This window comes from Pipra filicauda, unplaced genomic scaffold (assembly GCF_003945595.2).
Source record: "Pipra filicauda isolate LSUMZ 115617 unplaced genomic scaffold, ASM394559v2 scaffold9_size5747161_pilon, whole genome shotgun sequence".
In the NCBI taxonomy this organism is placed as follows: domain Eukaryota; kingdom Metazoa; phylum Chordata; class Aves; order Passeriformes; family Pipridae; genus Pipra; species Pipra filicauda.
Window position 1 is genome coordinate 508001 of NW_024105198.1, and position 14748 is coordinate 522748.

A 14748-nucleotide genomic window follows, 5' to 3' on the forward strand; every position below is an offset into this window, starting at 1 on the left:
CTCCCACTTTGTGGGAAGCTTTTGCCCCACATCTTTTCCACATAGCCCAAAGCAAAAAAGTCAGGAGAGCAAACCCCTGCAAAAGTTTGCCCTAAATACCATGTAACTGTTGCTGGAGAGCAATGAGTATCTCACTAATACAGGTACAGGAACTTTGTTCTTACCCTAACATTTATACTTTCAAAATATGATAAACCATAGATAAATCAAAACGAAAAGCAAAGCTAAAAATCATGCAGCCAAAACCTTGCATTAACACTATAACTATAGACCAGTCTATCCTTCACTTTGTTTCATGCAGTATTTCACTTCGAATTTTATGTTTGCCAGATAAATTTTCAAAAAGGAAAGGTATCATTTGCATCTGGGTGATATCCAGCACTGTGGAATGGGACCTTGGCTGGTTGGAAGGTACAGAAACTGCACTGTTAAATGTATTCATGAACACAAGTGTTTTCTCATTTGGAAAAAAAAAAAAAAAAAAAAAAAAAAAAAAAAAAAAAAAAAAAAAAAAAAAACTATAAGATAAGAGCCTGAACTCTGAGATTAGATAAAAGTTTTAAGAGTCAGTACACATATCCAATTAGCAGAATGAACAGGAACATTGGTCTACTGATATTGTACAAGAAATTGAGAAACCTCAGTGTTTGGGTGAGAATGCACTGAATTGGCACATCTGCCAGCAGCGTGGCAGCAATGGCTTCCTCACTTCCCCATGGTTTTATCTGCATTGGTCAGCAGGGAAACGCTCAGGAAAATGTCTCTGCTCAATGTCCAGCTCAGCAGCATCAATCTCAAATTACAAAGCATTTCTAATGCAGGAATATGGAAGATGATGCAAAGGCAGTTCGGTCCTGTAGTTGCATGGAAGAAGAAATTCTGGCAATAATGGAAAGACATCATCAGTATTATTGTCAAAAAATGTTTGTAGCTACTACACTGGCAAATTTTCCAAATGGGTTGGCTTAGAGACAGGTCTCTTACGCTGATTACTAAATTATTTTCTTTACAAAAGTCTAAGTGACTCTGTTTTCCAGATGAATTGCCTGAAGCTACTTGGTCCAGAGCTTTAGTCCCCTGAGATTCATCTTGGACAGTAAAGAAATGAGACAGATGAACACTAAACTACTCTGTGTAGTGGCTTGGCTGATGAGAACACTTTGGGTGAAGTACCTTTGAATTTAAAATAAAGACAGGTGAACTGAGGCTAGTTAAAAGTTAGAAGAAGTCAGAAGCAGTATTTGCTAACAAAGCATTTTAAGCCAAGTAAACCTTTCTAAAGGTAATCTTGGATTCACCACATCTCACCTCACCTGGGAGGTGAGCTGCCTGGTAAGGCAGCTCTCAGTGGGCTGGCACTGGCGCTTTCCCAACCCAGGCACTGCCAGAGTTCTTGACTGCCCTGCCCTTACCCGCCCCCGAGGAGCAGCATTTTCTTTATCTGAACACAAAGTCACACATTTACCCAGCATTTACTGACCAACACTTACTTTTTCCGTGACAGAGAGCGCCTGTGCTCAGGGAGGGGAGCTCTTTGCAGCCTCCTGCACATCTGGTGCGCGGTGATGCGGCGCCGTCGGCAGGGACTGGCACAGGGAGAGGCCACAGGGGAGCAGGGAGAGTATCTCACATAGAACCCCCTAGATACAGGTTTCCATCAGCCTTTGTTAACGTGGAAAAGGTTCCAGGCAGCACAGCAGGAAACAGCGAAGTTCAGCCTCTCTGGTAGCTGCTCCAGAGAAGATTTGAGACCAGTGTATGGTGAGGAGCTGGTCAGGTTTGCTGGGTCTGTGACTCAGGGCCTTCTTATCAGGCCTTCAGTGGGCTCTTCTCAAAGCACTCCACATTTGTGGATGGCAGCAAGCTGAACTGCTCAGTGGGGACGAGACTCACACATGAAGAGACCTTTGGGGAGGAGAAAGAAATGGAGAGAGAGAGATGAATGAAGAACGTTTATCCTTCAAATTTAAACATCTATGGCTTTTACACAGTATGTTTGAAACACCTTCATTAGAATAGTCCATTAGATAAGATCCTTTTAGTCAGAAGGCTCGGTCAGCTGTGGCTTACTCAGAACTTGTTCTACTGTTAGTATTTTATCATTAAACCTCATTCTGAGTAATTCAAACCTCACAACACCAAGGAAAAATTGCCCATAATTGACATCTTCAGATGCAAGCAGCTTTTATCACACAAGCATCAGCAAGAACTCACACCACTCTCCTCCACTCTACTTCTTTATTTAATCTGCTTTATAGCTGAATTTCTTCTCTGGGTTCCACTGATGCAAACTTGCAGTGGTTAGAATGGATCTTCTGCAAACACAACAAAGCAGCTCCAGCCAGGAAGCTTTAATATGTCACCAAAGCTTTTCAGCAATCAGATCCCTAAGCATTAAGTTTGTTAATTAAAGTAGCATATCTGACAAATTAGCAGAAGGGAGGGGCATATTTCTGTGCAACAGGGAGAATTTATACCCTCTGCCATCACCAGTGGACTATCAAAGCTAATATAGCATGACACATGCAGCACCCCTGGGCTAGAAAAGCAAGTAATAACCCACAAACAGAAACAAATTCAAAAGGTCATTAAAAACCTACTAAACCTCACAAAATTAAATTAAATTGATTAATTAAAACCACTATGAAACAGTGTCATAGAATTTTGATGTAGTAGTGTCACATGGCTGTGGAAACTGCCCTTCAGTAATCCAACCAAAATTTCGCAAGTTTCCATTCCCATTTACTCTCCTGTTTAAGCTAAATATCAGAAAGAGGTAAAAAACAGAATGGAGGGATTCAGGAAAGCATTTAACTTTCATCCTGTTCTTTTCATTCATGAATCTTAAACTCACTTATCCAAGACAGTGGACAACACCCTTTTGCAAGAGTGAATTGTAGCCATGAGCAAATACCCATATCATGGACCACAGCGTGACAGCATAGGAGCCCAGGCCAGGGAAAAACGTGGTAGTTTGAGGAACTGAGCAGCTCTTGCTCCAAAACCTCTCTGCTGCACAGCCTAAGAAAAATAGAATGACAAAACTCCACAGTGCACCCTACACACCCACAGAGACCCAGAGCAGCACCAGGCAAGCCTCAATGCCGAGGCTGTACAGGCATCCAGGGAAGATGGAAATCTCTGCCCAAGTTTCCTGTGGATATCTAACACAGTGCAGAAGTGCTAAGTGAGTGGGGGAAGCAGCAGAAAAAGGAAGGCTGTGAGCAGATGCTTGTTGGCTGCAGCACAATGTCTGCAGCACCAAACCAGCCCCAAGGCACAATCAGCACAGAAACAAGAGCATAGTGGAGGCACTGACACCTCCAAGCATGAAAATTGGAGGAAAATTACTGACTGTAACTGATCTCAGCTAACCCACAGACCTACTGTCATATCAATATCAGCCCATCAGTGCTCTTGGAAGAGGAGAGAAAGCCAAGCAGGAGGCACAGGTGACTTGCACAGTGTGTTTTTGTATAAGAGGATCCCGTGATGGAACACCCATTGCGTGTCCTTGGCTCTGCATCCCTGCCTGTTTCTATGTACCACAAAATCTCTATCTTCAAAGAAGTCCTTTTTCCAGCAAAAGTGACACTGAACTGGTAACTTGTGCATTACCAGGCCGCCCCACCATATTTATACTGCATAGTGATCACAAGCCCAAATGAAGACTTCCCCATGCTAGTTGTTTGAGGCCCAAGGTGCTCCCCTTGGTGACCATCTCAGCATGTGACAGAGGAGTTCACAGGCACGTTCACTGGCATTCCTGCAGCAGCAGCTCTGAGCCTGAGACGAGTGACAACCCCCAGCCTTGTGCACCAGCACTGCACAATGCCTCCTCCTCTATCCTTTGTAAAATGACCTTTCAGGAAAGCAATTTCCAAAGCGACTAGTGTTGCTGGTGACACACAGCTAGGGGAAACAGAGAATTTACAGTGATTAGAATAGATCAGATTTATGGACTAACGAGACAGATGATGCACTGAAGCAGGGAATGAAATGTAATGAGGCCAAGGAAAAATTAAACACATGCTATATTCCAGCCTAAACAGCAGTGTACAAATAGACAGGAAACACAATCTAAAGCAATTCACATAATGTTTAGTAGCACTATAAAGGAAAATCAGAAAAGATCTTGCAGCTCTTACAGACTTCATAATACAGAGTAAAAACCAAGACTGTAAGGCAAGTTAAGAAGTACTGCTGTAACATCTCTATGAAAGACACAAAAAGCCTTTTAATCTCAGGAGCACTTGTTGCCACACTGAAAAATATGAGACTGCCAGACAGATTTCCAGAAAGTTCAAACTCAGTCCTGAAAGATTTCACAGATATCAGGTTATTTGGGCAACATGAACATTTTTGCAGAGTTAAGCCTACAAGTTACATTAAATCATCCTAAAGCTTGTAGGATATTATCACTTTTAGGCATGTGACAGACAAATGCAATAGGGAAAGTGTTTCTGAAAATGAAAAAAAAAAAAAAAAAAAAACAGGAAGAAAACTGGCTTAGGGGAGAACAGGAATGAGAACCCAAGAGTTTGAACTGGTCCCTGAAAAAGCCTCGGCAGTCTGGGTCTGTGGCTGAGCCACATTTGAGAAAATGCTGTGCCAAAGGATATACTGGGTTACCAAAGCAATACTGATGGGGGGAATATTTTAGTGCAAATAACTTTTTTACTGAGAGAAATATCCTTAAAATTGTAAAAATCTTCTTTATACAACGCTTGTACTTCTACTCTGAAAACATTGACCTGCATGCTTAACTTTATATGTGTTGACTAACTAAAATCAACTGGAATAAGCATGTGCTTCAATTTAACATGTTTAGCATCACAAAAATCAAGTGGATTGGCACGTTGGTGTGTTTTGATCTGTCTTTGGTTCACTGTATACTTTATGCAGTCGTACTTAGGGTAACAGGAAGAACTGCAACTCCCAGAAAGCAAAGAGACAATGCAAGATTTTAAGATACTATCAGATACAGCAAAATTTTTCTAAATATCCCTTTTGCTTTAGAGGACTAATTTTTAAAGGCCTTCTGTACATACAACACTGTTAAAGTATTTCCTCAAACGTGGCTATTTATTAGCTGTGCTCCTGACTAGTTTCTTAATTGGGCTCAGAAGTAAAATTATCATTCAGATGTTAGCAGTTTTGCTGTCTGACGTCTAATCTATTTTGAAAGCTTAAACAAATTCTATAAATATTTAAATTAAATATAATCTGCATTTGCTCAGTGATTTTAATTAAGAATTAAGTTGCTGTTCCTCTGAAAAGTGTAAATGTTTAAAGTTGGTGCGGTAGCAGGATAATGTTAGGGCATTTAACATTCTGTGCCATTATTCATATATTTTTCAGTGTGTTGCAGTCTGAGTTTAGCACTGTAGTTGATGCTGCTACACAACTACTCATAATTATCTTTCAAAAAAAACAAAAAAAAACTACAAAAATTTTGATAACTCAATTTTGAACTACTGTGACACACACAGAAGAATGTTTTACTTTTTTTTTTGTTTATTTTTCTTTTTTTTTTAATATCTATTTTAGTTCCAGTTTCTTCAGGACTCCCTTCTACAGACAAAACTCTGAGCCCCCTGGATTTCTTCTGGGTGTGATGGAGAAACCACACAGACACTTCTGTGGAAGAAAAGCCACCTATGCTGATTTCACACTATTCTTTTAAAACAAGCAAGTTACAATCCCATTTAAGACAAATATTTATACCTTGCATGAGGGTTACAATATCTGAATCATACCCATGGGCTGCCCTGGTACTAAATAAATGCAAGAACGAAGGGTATCCCATCCACCTCAGAGCATGTTCCCAGCACAGGGAACCCGTGCCAAGGATGACCATTTCAGAGCACCCTCCCCAAACTGTGTGTGAGTGAAGGAGGCAGGAACGTTCATGGATACTGAACTGGGCTTCTCCCAGGGGCACTGAGAGCTGGAGATGGCAAAATCATGTGCCTGCCTACTCTGCAGGAAGGAAGAGCCTTCTCAGCACCTAAAAGGTGCAAGATGCTGGATAGCAACAAATTAGATGTCTAAAGTCCAGGACTGAGAACAAAATTGTTACAGGTATTTCAGAAAACCAGCAATTAAAATAGATTGTGATTGTTTCATAATAGTCAGTGAACCAATGTAACTGAGTGTTGGACAGAAATGGGGACAATGAAGTGGTTACAGAAGAAACCAGAGAAGAATGAACTGCAAACATTATAAATCTCAAAGTCAATTGTCTTTTTCTCTCATAGTTCACAAACAACTAAAAGTGTTTCTTCTAACCTTTGAAAGTATGCCTGCATAGACTAATTGCATTTTGGCCACCACACAGACACTGTATCAGGCACCTTTTTCTCTACACGTTGGTTTAAGAGAAAGAGTCAGAGGTGGGGGAGACAGGCTATGTCTGTCCCTTACCCCAGAACTAGGATGGAACTGGGAAGCAACCAATAGAACTCCCAAAATACAGAAGGAAAGAATATTTAAACCAGTTCTGGTAACACTGAATGTTACCAACTAAAGCAAAGAAAAATCAGTATTTTCCAGAAAACAGCTGTCAGTTTTCCTTTGAATGCTTCATAGCATGTAAGAAGACAGTAAGAAGACAGCTGTGTTTCTCTGGAGGCCTGATTTAAAACCCCTAGTTCATAACCAACAGGCACTAGAAATAAACCCACCACAAAACCCCAACCCAACATCCCACAGAAGAGCAATTCACACCCACACAATCACAAGAGGGCAGGAGATTAACTCTCATTTTGATCTTTTGATGAGAAAGAGCACAATTTTGACACAAAACTGCATTTTCTCCAGTGGACACTAAGCAAGTCAGAGTAGCACAGACCAATTTTCAAGCTGCCATCCATCTAACTTCAATCTTTTCTACCAATTCAACTGGTGACATCCAGGATCCCCAGGGTATGAGCACATTGCTGTTTCCCCACTAAAGAGTCAGCATAGGCAATTTTGGATATATAGGTATTTTAGAACACTTTTAGGAAAGAAAATAGAACAGAGTAAAGCAAAGACTGCACAGTTAAGCTTTTTTTTTTCAGGCAGAAAAATCTGACAATAATGTTTGCAACCACACTGGAAATTTCATCCCATGGAAGCTTGGCACAGGGTGCAAAATGGGAAGTTCTCTGCCACCAAGGTAGGGTACAGCAAACACATTAAACCCACAGCAGTTCTGCATGGCTTCAGCTTTGCCCTCTGTCATTCTCCTTTTTCCTGCAGTCCTTTGCACAGAGAATGAGACATATGCCAGCATCACCTTTCCCTCTGTCCCTCAAACACCTCTCCTCTGACATCATCTCCAATTAGTGTTCCTGCTTTATATCCAATATATCACTTGTCATAATTTTAGTGCAGTCAAGCAGTTCCACCCCAAATGAGAGGAAGGTTGCTGATGCTTTCTGTTACTGTTGCCATATGCTTTGCATAAGAAAAGGAGTGGATTTCTTAAGCAACAGGAGACAACATTCCTTTCCTGTACTGACTCAGAGCAGAAGACATCCCTTCTTCAGCCCTGATGCTCAGCTGGACTGCCCGCATTTTACAAGGTCAGGAGATGTCTTCTGCCCTGCCTTGAGGCCAACAGAGAAGTGGCCCAAGCGTCCTTAGCCTAGATCCTTTTCTGTAATACATCAAAAACTTGTCCCTTAAAAAGATGGAGCCAAATCCACTGGTGACAAAGCTGTTTGCATTGGTGCACTGCTGGGATTCTCTTCTCCCTTCTCCTAGACCAGATACTCAGCCCATGAACCACACACCACCCCCAGCCCTGGGACTGGGGTGGTGAGAGGGAAGGGGACCTGCAGCTCTGGAGCCAGGGTGGGTGACAGCAATGTCAGGTCCCCACTTCACCTCCAAAACAATGCATCTGAAACCCAACTTGGGCATTGAAAGAGCAGAAAACACCAGAAGGAACACTGTGCAAACTAGAGGAATGATCTAAATAGGCGTTTGACCTGGGAGCCACTGACTGCAGCCAAAACATTTCCATTTAAGGTGCTGTTGTTAACCCTGTTGTATAATCCTAGTTACCTGTTAATCTTTCCCCAAATAAAAAGACTGATTCTGATTGCCTGGTAACAGTTACCACCAGTTGTAGCATTCAGTAACTTCAAATGTCTGTATGCTAATGCAACACCATGTTAGCAACCATACTCTTTCCTATTTTTTTGCATTTCTTATTGTTTAGATGATTAATTTTACCTCTCCTTTGTGTCAAACTGCTTTTGAATCAGAACTGGAATTCAATTCACAATGCAGAAAAAAGTATTTTAATAGGTGCACTGGCTACAAAAGAAACCTTCGAGCATGATTTGCATTTAAACAAGAGTCATCACACAAAGAAAATTATCTCCATAATTAGTGATTTGAGCCAATTGTGACTAATCATAATATGATCAAAAGACTTAAAAGAGACCTCACCTCAGCTACACCTTTGCCTAAGAAAGGATTGATGATAGCTGTTGCTCTTCTGAACTAAAATGGTTTGCAATTAAGCGTAATTCATGTGTTTAGCCAGAGAATTTCCAGAGTTGTAGCTTTCTTTGCATGTTAATAGGAGACATCTTACGTTTAAATATTAGGTTTATGTAAATTTAAGATATTATGATGGGTTTAAATCTTAATATAGAAATTAGGCAAGGTCATTTTAATTCTGAAGGGGTATATTTCAAATGTTTTGATTTCAAATAGACATACCAGGTTTAAGTTAAAAAGACAAAAATCCCCAAACAAACACACAAAACCACCAACAAGGCCCCCACACCCAAGACTTCCCATCCCCTGGAGATGGAACTGATCTGAAGGTTGCCATCAACGAGAACGAGCACAGGTCAGCTTCAAAAACTTGATGCTCAACAGCACCAAAGCAGATGGGGCAGGAAATATATTCCAGCACCCCCACACAACCAGTTCACAGGAGCAAAGGGGTCTTATCCAAAATAGGAGAGAGCACCCAGGCTGAGCAGGATGTCAAGTACATCATCTCAGCTCATCACAAGGCTCAAACACCCACTCCTTCAGTCTCTGTTTTTCACTGGATCCCACTGACCCGCTTGCCAAAGTGGGAAAACTCTCTGCGTGCTATTTGTGCTGGAGATTTTGATATGCCGGTTTTACTCAGCATCACAAACGTAACCCCTGCTGGTCCCAGGAGGGTCCAGATGCTCAGCAAATTTCATCCCCATACGAGATGTCATCCCACCCAGCAGAGCACTGCCCCTGCTCAGGGCTGAGCAGGCTGAAAACCCCACACATCCACTGGCAGGCTCACCCACATGCCCAGCTGAACCCATACCCTGTGACAAAGATGGTCTCAGAGCTCAGCTCCCTGGTGCCATGGCCATGGGGCAGGCAGCTGCAGTCCTGCAAGGTCTGGCTTAAACTTTGACTTTAGTTTGAACAGGAATTAATTCAGGGAAGCCCTGAAAGATCCCTCTTGCCTTTAGGAAGACTTAGAGCAAGCACAAATCACCGGTGTTTTGTCTCAGCACCAGGCTTTGTACTTACTTTGTGTTACCATGAATGACTGCCAAAGGGGAAGGGAGAGGAACTGGGCTCCATCAGCCGGACTTTAGTTTTTCATGATCTTCCCAGAAGTCATTGCCCACGCTGTTCTGATGCATCTGTGCAGTCCTTCTCCAAGTCACTGAAAGCTCACACTTCAGCCCAGGGGTATCTACAGCTTTTAATCCTGGGTGACAGCAGTACAGGCAGCAAAAAGAGAGCTGGTCCTCCAAAAAGTATCACTGGGAGGAATGAATTCTGTGTTAGGTTGCTGTCTTCACAGAATGACACGCACTGGCCAAGCTGTAGACATCATATAAGGTACTGATTCTGAATATATGCAACATGAAGGAAGTGGCATTTCTATCAGCAGGAAACATCTGGGTCAAAGTTAAAGACAACTGTTTAGGAATGATCAAGTGTGCTTAACCCAGAGTTCAGAGTCACAAGTATAAATTTCATCACCATCTAAAAGTTACTCAGCCATCCCTACTACAAGGGGTGTGCTTATTTCTGCCCCTTCGGGTGGGACTCACCAAAATAATTGGCTGAGTGCTCACAGTGAGGGCAAGAAACACAAACCAGGGTCTCTGTTACAGCCACTGCCTTCACAAAAAGCTTATTTGATATTTAACAACAGTGAGGCTACACTTTGCACTGTCACCTTTAAGACCTAGCCTACCTAGGATGGGAAAAGTGCAGCTTATTTAGGTTAGCTATTGGTCTCTCAAGAAAGACTCAGGGAAGGTTCTTTAAGAACACTAAGCAATAACAATTAATAACACCTGAGTCACTGGGCTGGCTTGGTTTTAGATGTTAAGGGGTTCTCTGTGGATTTTCCCATTTATTAGTATTTTAATTTTTTTAAGATGAGAACATTATTTTTGTAATTATAGTTGGGAAATAAATATCTTAAGGGAGTTTTCCCCTTTAATGCAGCATTCCAAAGTGATGTACAGTGAAAATTAGGAAGAATTAATATTTGACGTTCTTCTGGAAAATTCTGTTCCTGCAAGGTCAGTACCAGCAAATAATACTTAAAACCCATGGAAATACATGTTTTGGGGGGCAGCCAGAATGCTGCAGTCCCTAATGACCTGTGCCACAGGACTAAGAACTGGGCAGCTGCAACCGCCAGCAAAGTTTTGAACATCACCAATTTGGGAGTAAAAACTCTCCTAAACTGATCACAGCCAAGACTTGCAGGGACAGCACAAAGGCCATCTCTTTCCCTGACATGTGCATTACCCTTAATATGATTGGCTTTCTACGTTTTAAGATTCCCAAAATCCTTTTACATCAATTGCGTGTAAATGTGATAAATGCAATAAAAGAAGCATCGCAGAACTCATTTACTTTTCCCAATCATTTTGTAATGAATAGTTTTACAGGCATGCACTGTCCACTCTGCAGAACAGGCCCCTCAAAGGCAGGGTTTGAACAGCCACAACCCAGCACTTTAGAAAGCGGTCACGCCGGTCCCCGCGCCTGCATCGAGCCAAAAATACCGTGTTTATTTAAAGGTTTTGCACCACTTCAGAAGGCTGCACCATGTCTCACAGATAAGCAGCACTGCAGAGGAAACAGAGGAAGGGAAAGGGCAGGCACTGGGGACAAGGACTGGCTCCACAAGACATCCATCACGGCATAACAAGCGCCGCATGCTTGGCAGGTTCATTGCTGCACAAAAGGAATTAAGAGCAGCCTTAAGAGCCCCAGCACATGGGAGCTGCCTAATGCTTGAATTTTACCTCTGGATTTACTGATGTTTTAAATGTCCACGTCACGAGTCTCGCAACACTCATATTCTGCAATCAAACAGCCAAGGGAAAATTTAAATTTTTTTTAATGCTGGGGGCAGGGGAGAGGAGGTTATTCCCCATGGTTGAGAATCAACAACTGATTACATTATTGCTGTTAAATGAATAAATAGTATGATGTTAAATGAATAAAACTTACAAAAGTAGCTAAAAGAACCATAAAATCCCTCAATGTAGAGGTTCTGAGTCAAGTTTTTTTGAGTGTGTGCCAAGACTGCACTGCTCAGAAAACAGAATAACTCTTTAGAAAAAAAAATCTTTGATAACTCTTCTGAAAATATTTTTTATTTCAATTCACTTGGTAAAATTCCCAGTATGGACAGTTGGGGAACACATATCTGATGCCCCACTGTGTAGCTGTCCTACCTAATGCCTGATCAGAGCCCTTAATGGACATCAGTTATTATATAAGACGAATTAAACATGAAGATTATCTATTTCCATAGTACATTTTAAGTATGTACTTGTATGTGATGAAAATTTTATTTCTTGTGCTTGGGAAATAAAAGGGACAGGATGCCTAGTGTTAAAATGAATTTACTAATTGAACTTTAATGAGCCTTGTCAAACCCCTTGATGCAGCTTTCTCACGTTTAAGGATCACTCAGTCCTCATCTAAAGAATGAGGACTGCATTAGGATTTAAAGGCAGCAGGGCTGTGTATGCTGGGTCTGAGGTAAAATATTTTTCTTTTGAAAATTAGCCAAATGGAATTAGCTATTGGAATTACTTTACATTATTTTACATAATGTATACATTTTATTTACATTATTTAATTTATGAGGGAAAGCTCAAGGGGAAAGGAAGAAACTAAAAAAATACCCAACCAGCCAAAACTCTCCTAGTCGTTGGCAGATTAAAAGCAATAGGAAATTCTAGATTTCAGAAGTATTTTTTCTCTAAAGTTTCCCCATGAAAAAAAAAGAAGATTGTTTTGCCTTTTCAAAAAGAGATCACATTTTGACTAGTCTGTTGTGACCAAGGTTACAGCAGATGCCTTAGAACTGGAAGTACATTTATGCCATTCACACTGCCAGGAAAATGTTACCTGATTTTGTAATTTTTTTTTTATTTCTCATTGCAAACATTACTGTAGCAAAGAGACATTCTGTGTGATTCAAGCAGCAGAGAGTTTCAGACTGCACGGAAGGTTTGCACGTGCCGGTGTGAAGGCCCAGAGGACAGTGTGGATGTGCTCCACTCCCACCAGTCTCTCCTCCAGGCTGCAGCAGGTCCCTCAGCACTGCAGCAGAGCTCCCATAATAGCCCCAAATATTTTTAACAGTAAGCCAGACGTGCCTTCCTAGTTTCACAGGCCTCTTTGAAACACTTTTTCCTCTTAATGTCAACGTTTTGCTCTTACACACATCTCTTCCTTTTGCCTCAAGGAGGCTTTTATAGCCGCTGTGTCTTGTATTATAGGTCTGAAATGCCAAATCTGGCTGCAACATTGCAATGAATTATTCCCATCAGTCCATGTTACAGACTTAGGAATTCATATTGCTATCATCATCGGTAGTGCCAAAATTAATGAATGTAGTTTATACAATTATACAGTTACGTTTAATTACCTTACAGCAAACCTGAACCAGGGAAAACCACGGCTTCAACCCAGAAAACATCGTATTATCCATCAATGTACAGGAGCACTCCTAGTCTGAGGTTGGGCAGCCACTTACTCTCATGCCTCTGTGGTATCAAAAGACCTTTTCAATTATGATGTATTGCTGTTCTTTTAACAAAAGGCACCCCAAAGTAATATAAAATCCTCATTTAATTACATCCCTAGCCCTACAAGCCCATTGCTGCTCTGTAAGACTAAAAATTTACTGGATGTTAAATAGGAATATAATTCCAAGGGGAAAATAATGGCAAGGATAAAAGTTTATTCTTGAAGAAAACTAGAACTTTACTTAGACTTCATTAAAGAAACCCTCTGTGGGTATCTGCAAATGTAAAATTAAGATCAAGACCTTAAACAGTTTGTCAGACAGATGAGCACATCAAAGCATTTCAAAAAGGAAGAACCCAAGACTTGAAAAGCTGTCAAGAGAGCAGAAGTGAGCAGAAATAAAGGCTAATGAAGTAACTGCAATGCCTGAAGAAATGTCTGGAATAGGTTTTCCTTTACATTATCATCCTCTGAGTGTAAGAGGACTCACAATGAGGCTGAATTCCCTTCATCACATTCAATATTTTATTACATAGAGGTGCAGATATCTATAAAAAAACCATTCCTTCTTTTTTAATCTCCTCTTCGCTCTATAACTGAAAGATCTCTTTGCTGCTATTTCGAAGTTATTTGTCACAATGGGAAATAGAGGAGAAAATACTGCACCCACTCCTGTAAAGCTGAGGAGAGGTGCTGTAGTCCTGGCACAATCCCTGGGCCCGCTCCAGCTGCAGCCCCTGCAGCTCCACATTTGTGGATGTACCCACACAGGGAGGTACATCTGCCCCCAGGAGTTGCCCTCTCCAAAGAAACCAGCAGCCTGCAAGCTGTACACGAACATCTTGATGGCCACAGCCAGGCTTGGGGAGCAGTCAGAAAGCTCTTCAGAGATGCTGCTGCTATTGGAGCACATCAGGCATCAGATCCTGCTCCTCTGGTGACTCACTCCTGTCCTCACTACCCAAACAGACCCCTCAGATTGTAAGACAAGGAGAAAACAGCCCATTTACTGCAAGTAATTCAATGTAATTTCATGTAAATAAATCTCTGCAAATATCAGGAACAAATAAATCAAAATTTTCTTCATCTGTAACTTAAGGCTCAATGAAACCCACAACGCCCTCATGTTGCAACATCTTCAGGCTTCAGACATTAGCTGTGGCAAACAAGTACCTGCTCTGTCATACAGCATGATACAACTCTGTATGTGCACCTGTCATCACCAACAAAGACAGGGGTGTGAAGGAGTCCAACAGAAACAGTAAAGAACTTTTTGGTAGAAGGAAGCCCAGTTAATAACTGACTCCAACTCTCAAACTGCAGAGCTGGGTAGTCATCTTTGTATCTCCTCTGTGAGCTCATAAACAAAGGGATACAAGCTGTTATACTAGTTCTCTTAAGTTTTCAAAATAATTCGTTTTTTAACCCATCGCGGTTTTTAAAGAAAGTCCATTTTTATCTTGTGCAACACGTACTAAGCCTGTGGTCTGCGAATTCTTTCAGAGCCACAAGGTTTGCACCCTACATGGAAAGAACTAAACCTTCTGTGAGCATTGGGATTAATCCTGCTGACTTAGACAAATCCAATCTCAGTCCTGTCTCTGGGTATTCATTGCTGTGCTATCCCCCAGCACAACCTGAATTTTAAATGTACTTGCTGAGAGAACACTGGGAGATGATGGTTTAGTTGCCGGTTTTCTTGAGTATAATGATCTCCAAAATAGGACG

General features: G+C 41.4%; 1 protein-coding gene across 3 annotated transcripts in view; it reads right to left on the reverse strand.

Moving 5' to 3' along the window:
• The window catches only part of HTR2C (5-hydroxytryptamine receptor 2C), a 204571-nt gene that overhangs the window by 69885 nt on the left and 119938 nt on the right, over positions 1-14748 (reverse strand). For all 3 annotated transcript variants that reach the window (XM_027721884.2, XM_039378138.1, XM_027721883.2), the window contains one exon: positions 1491-1905. The gene's annotated coding sequence lies outside the window, so the exon portion shown is untranslated. The remainder of the gene's footprint in view (positions 1-1490; positions 1906-14748) is intronic.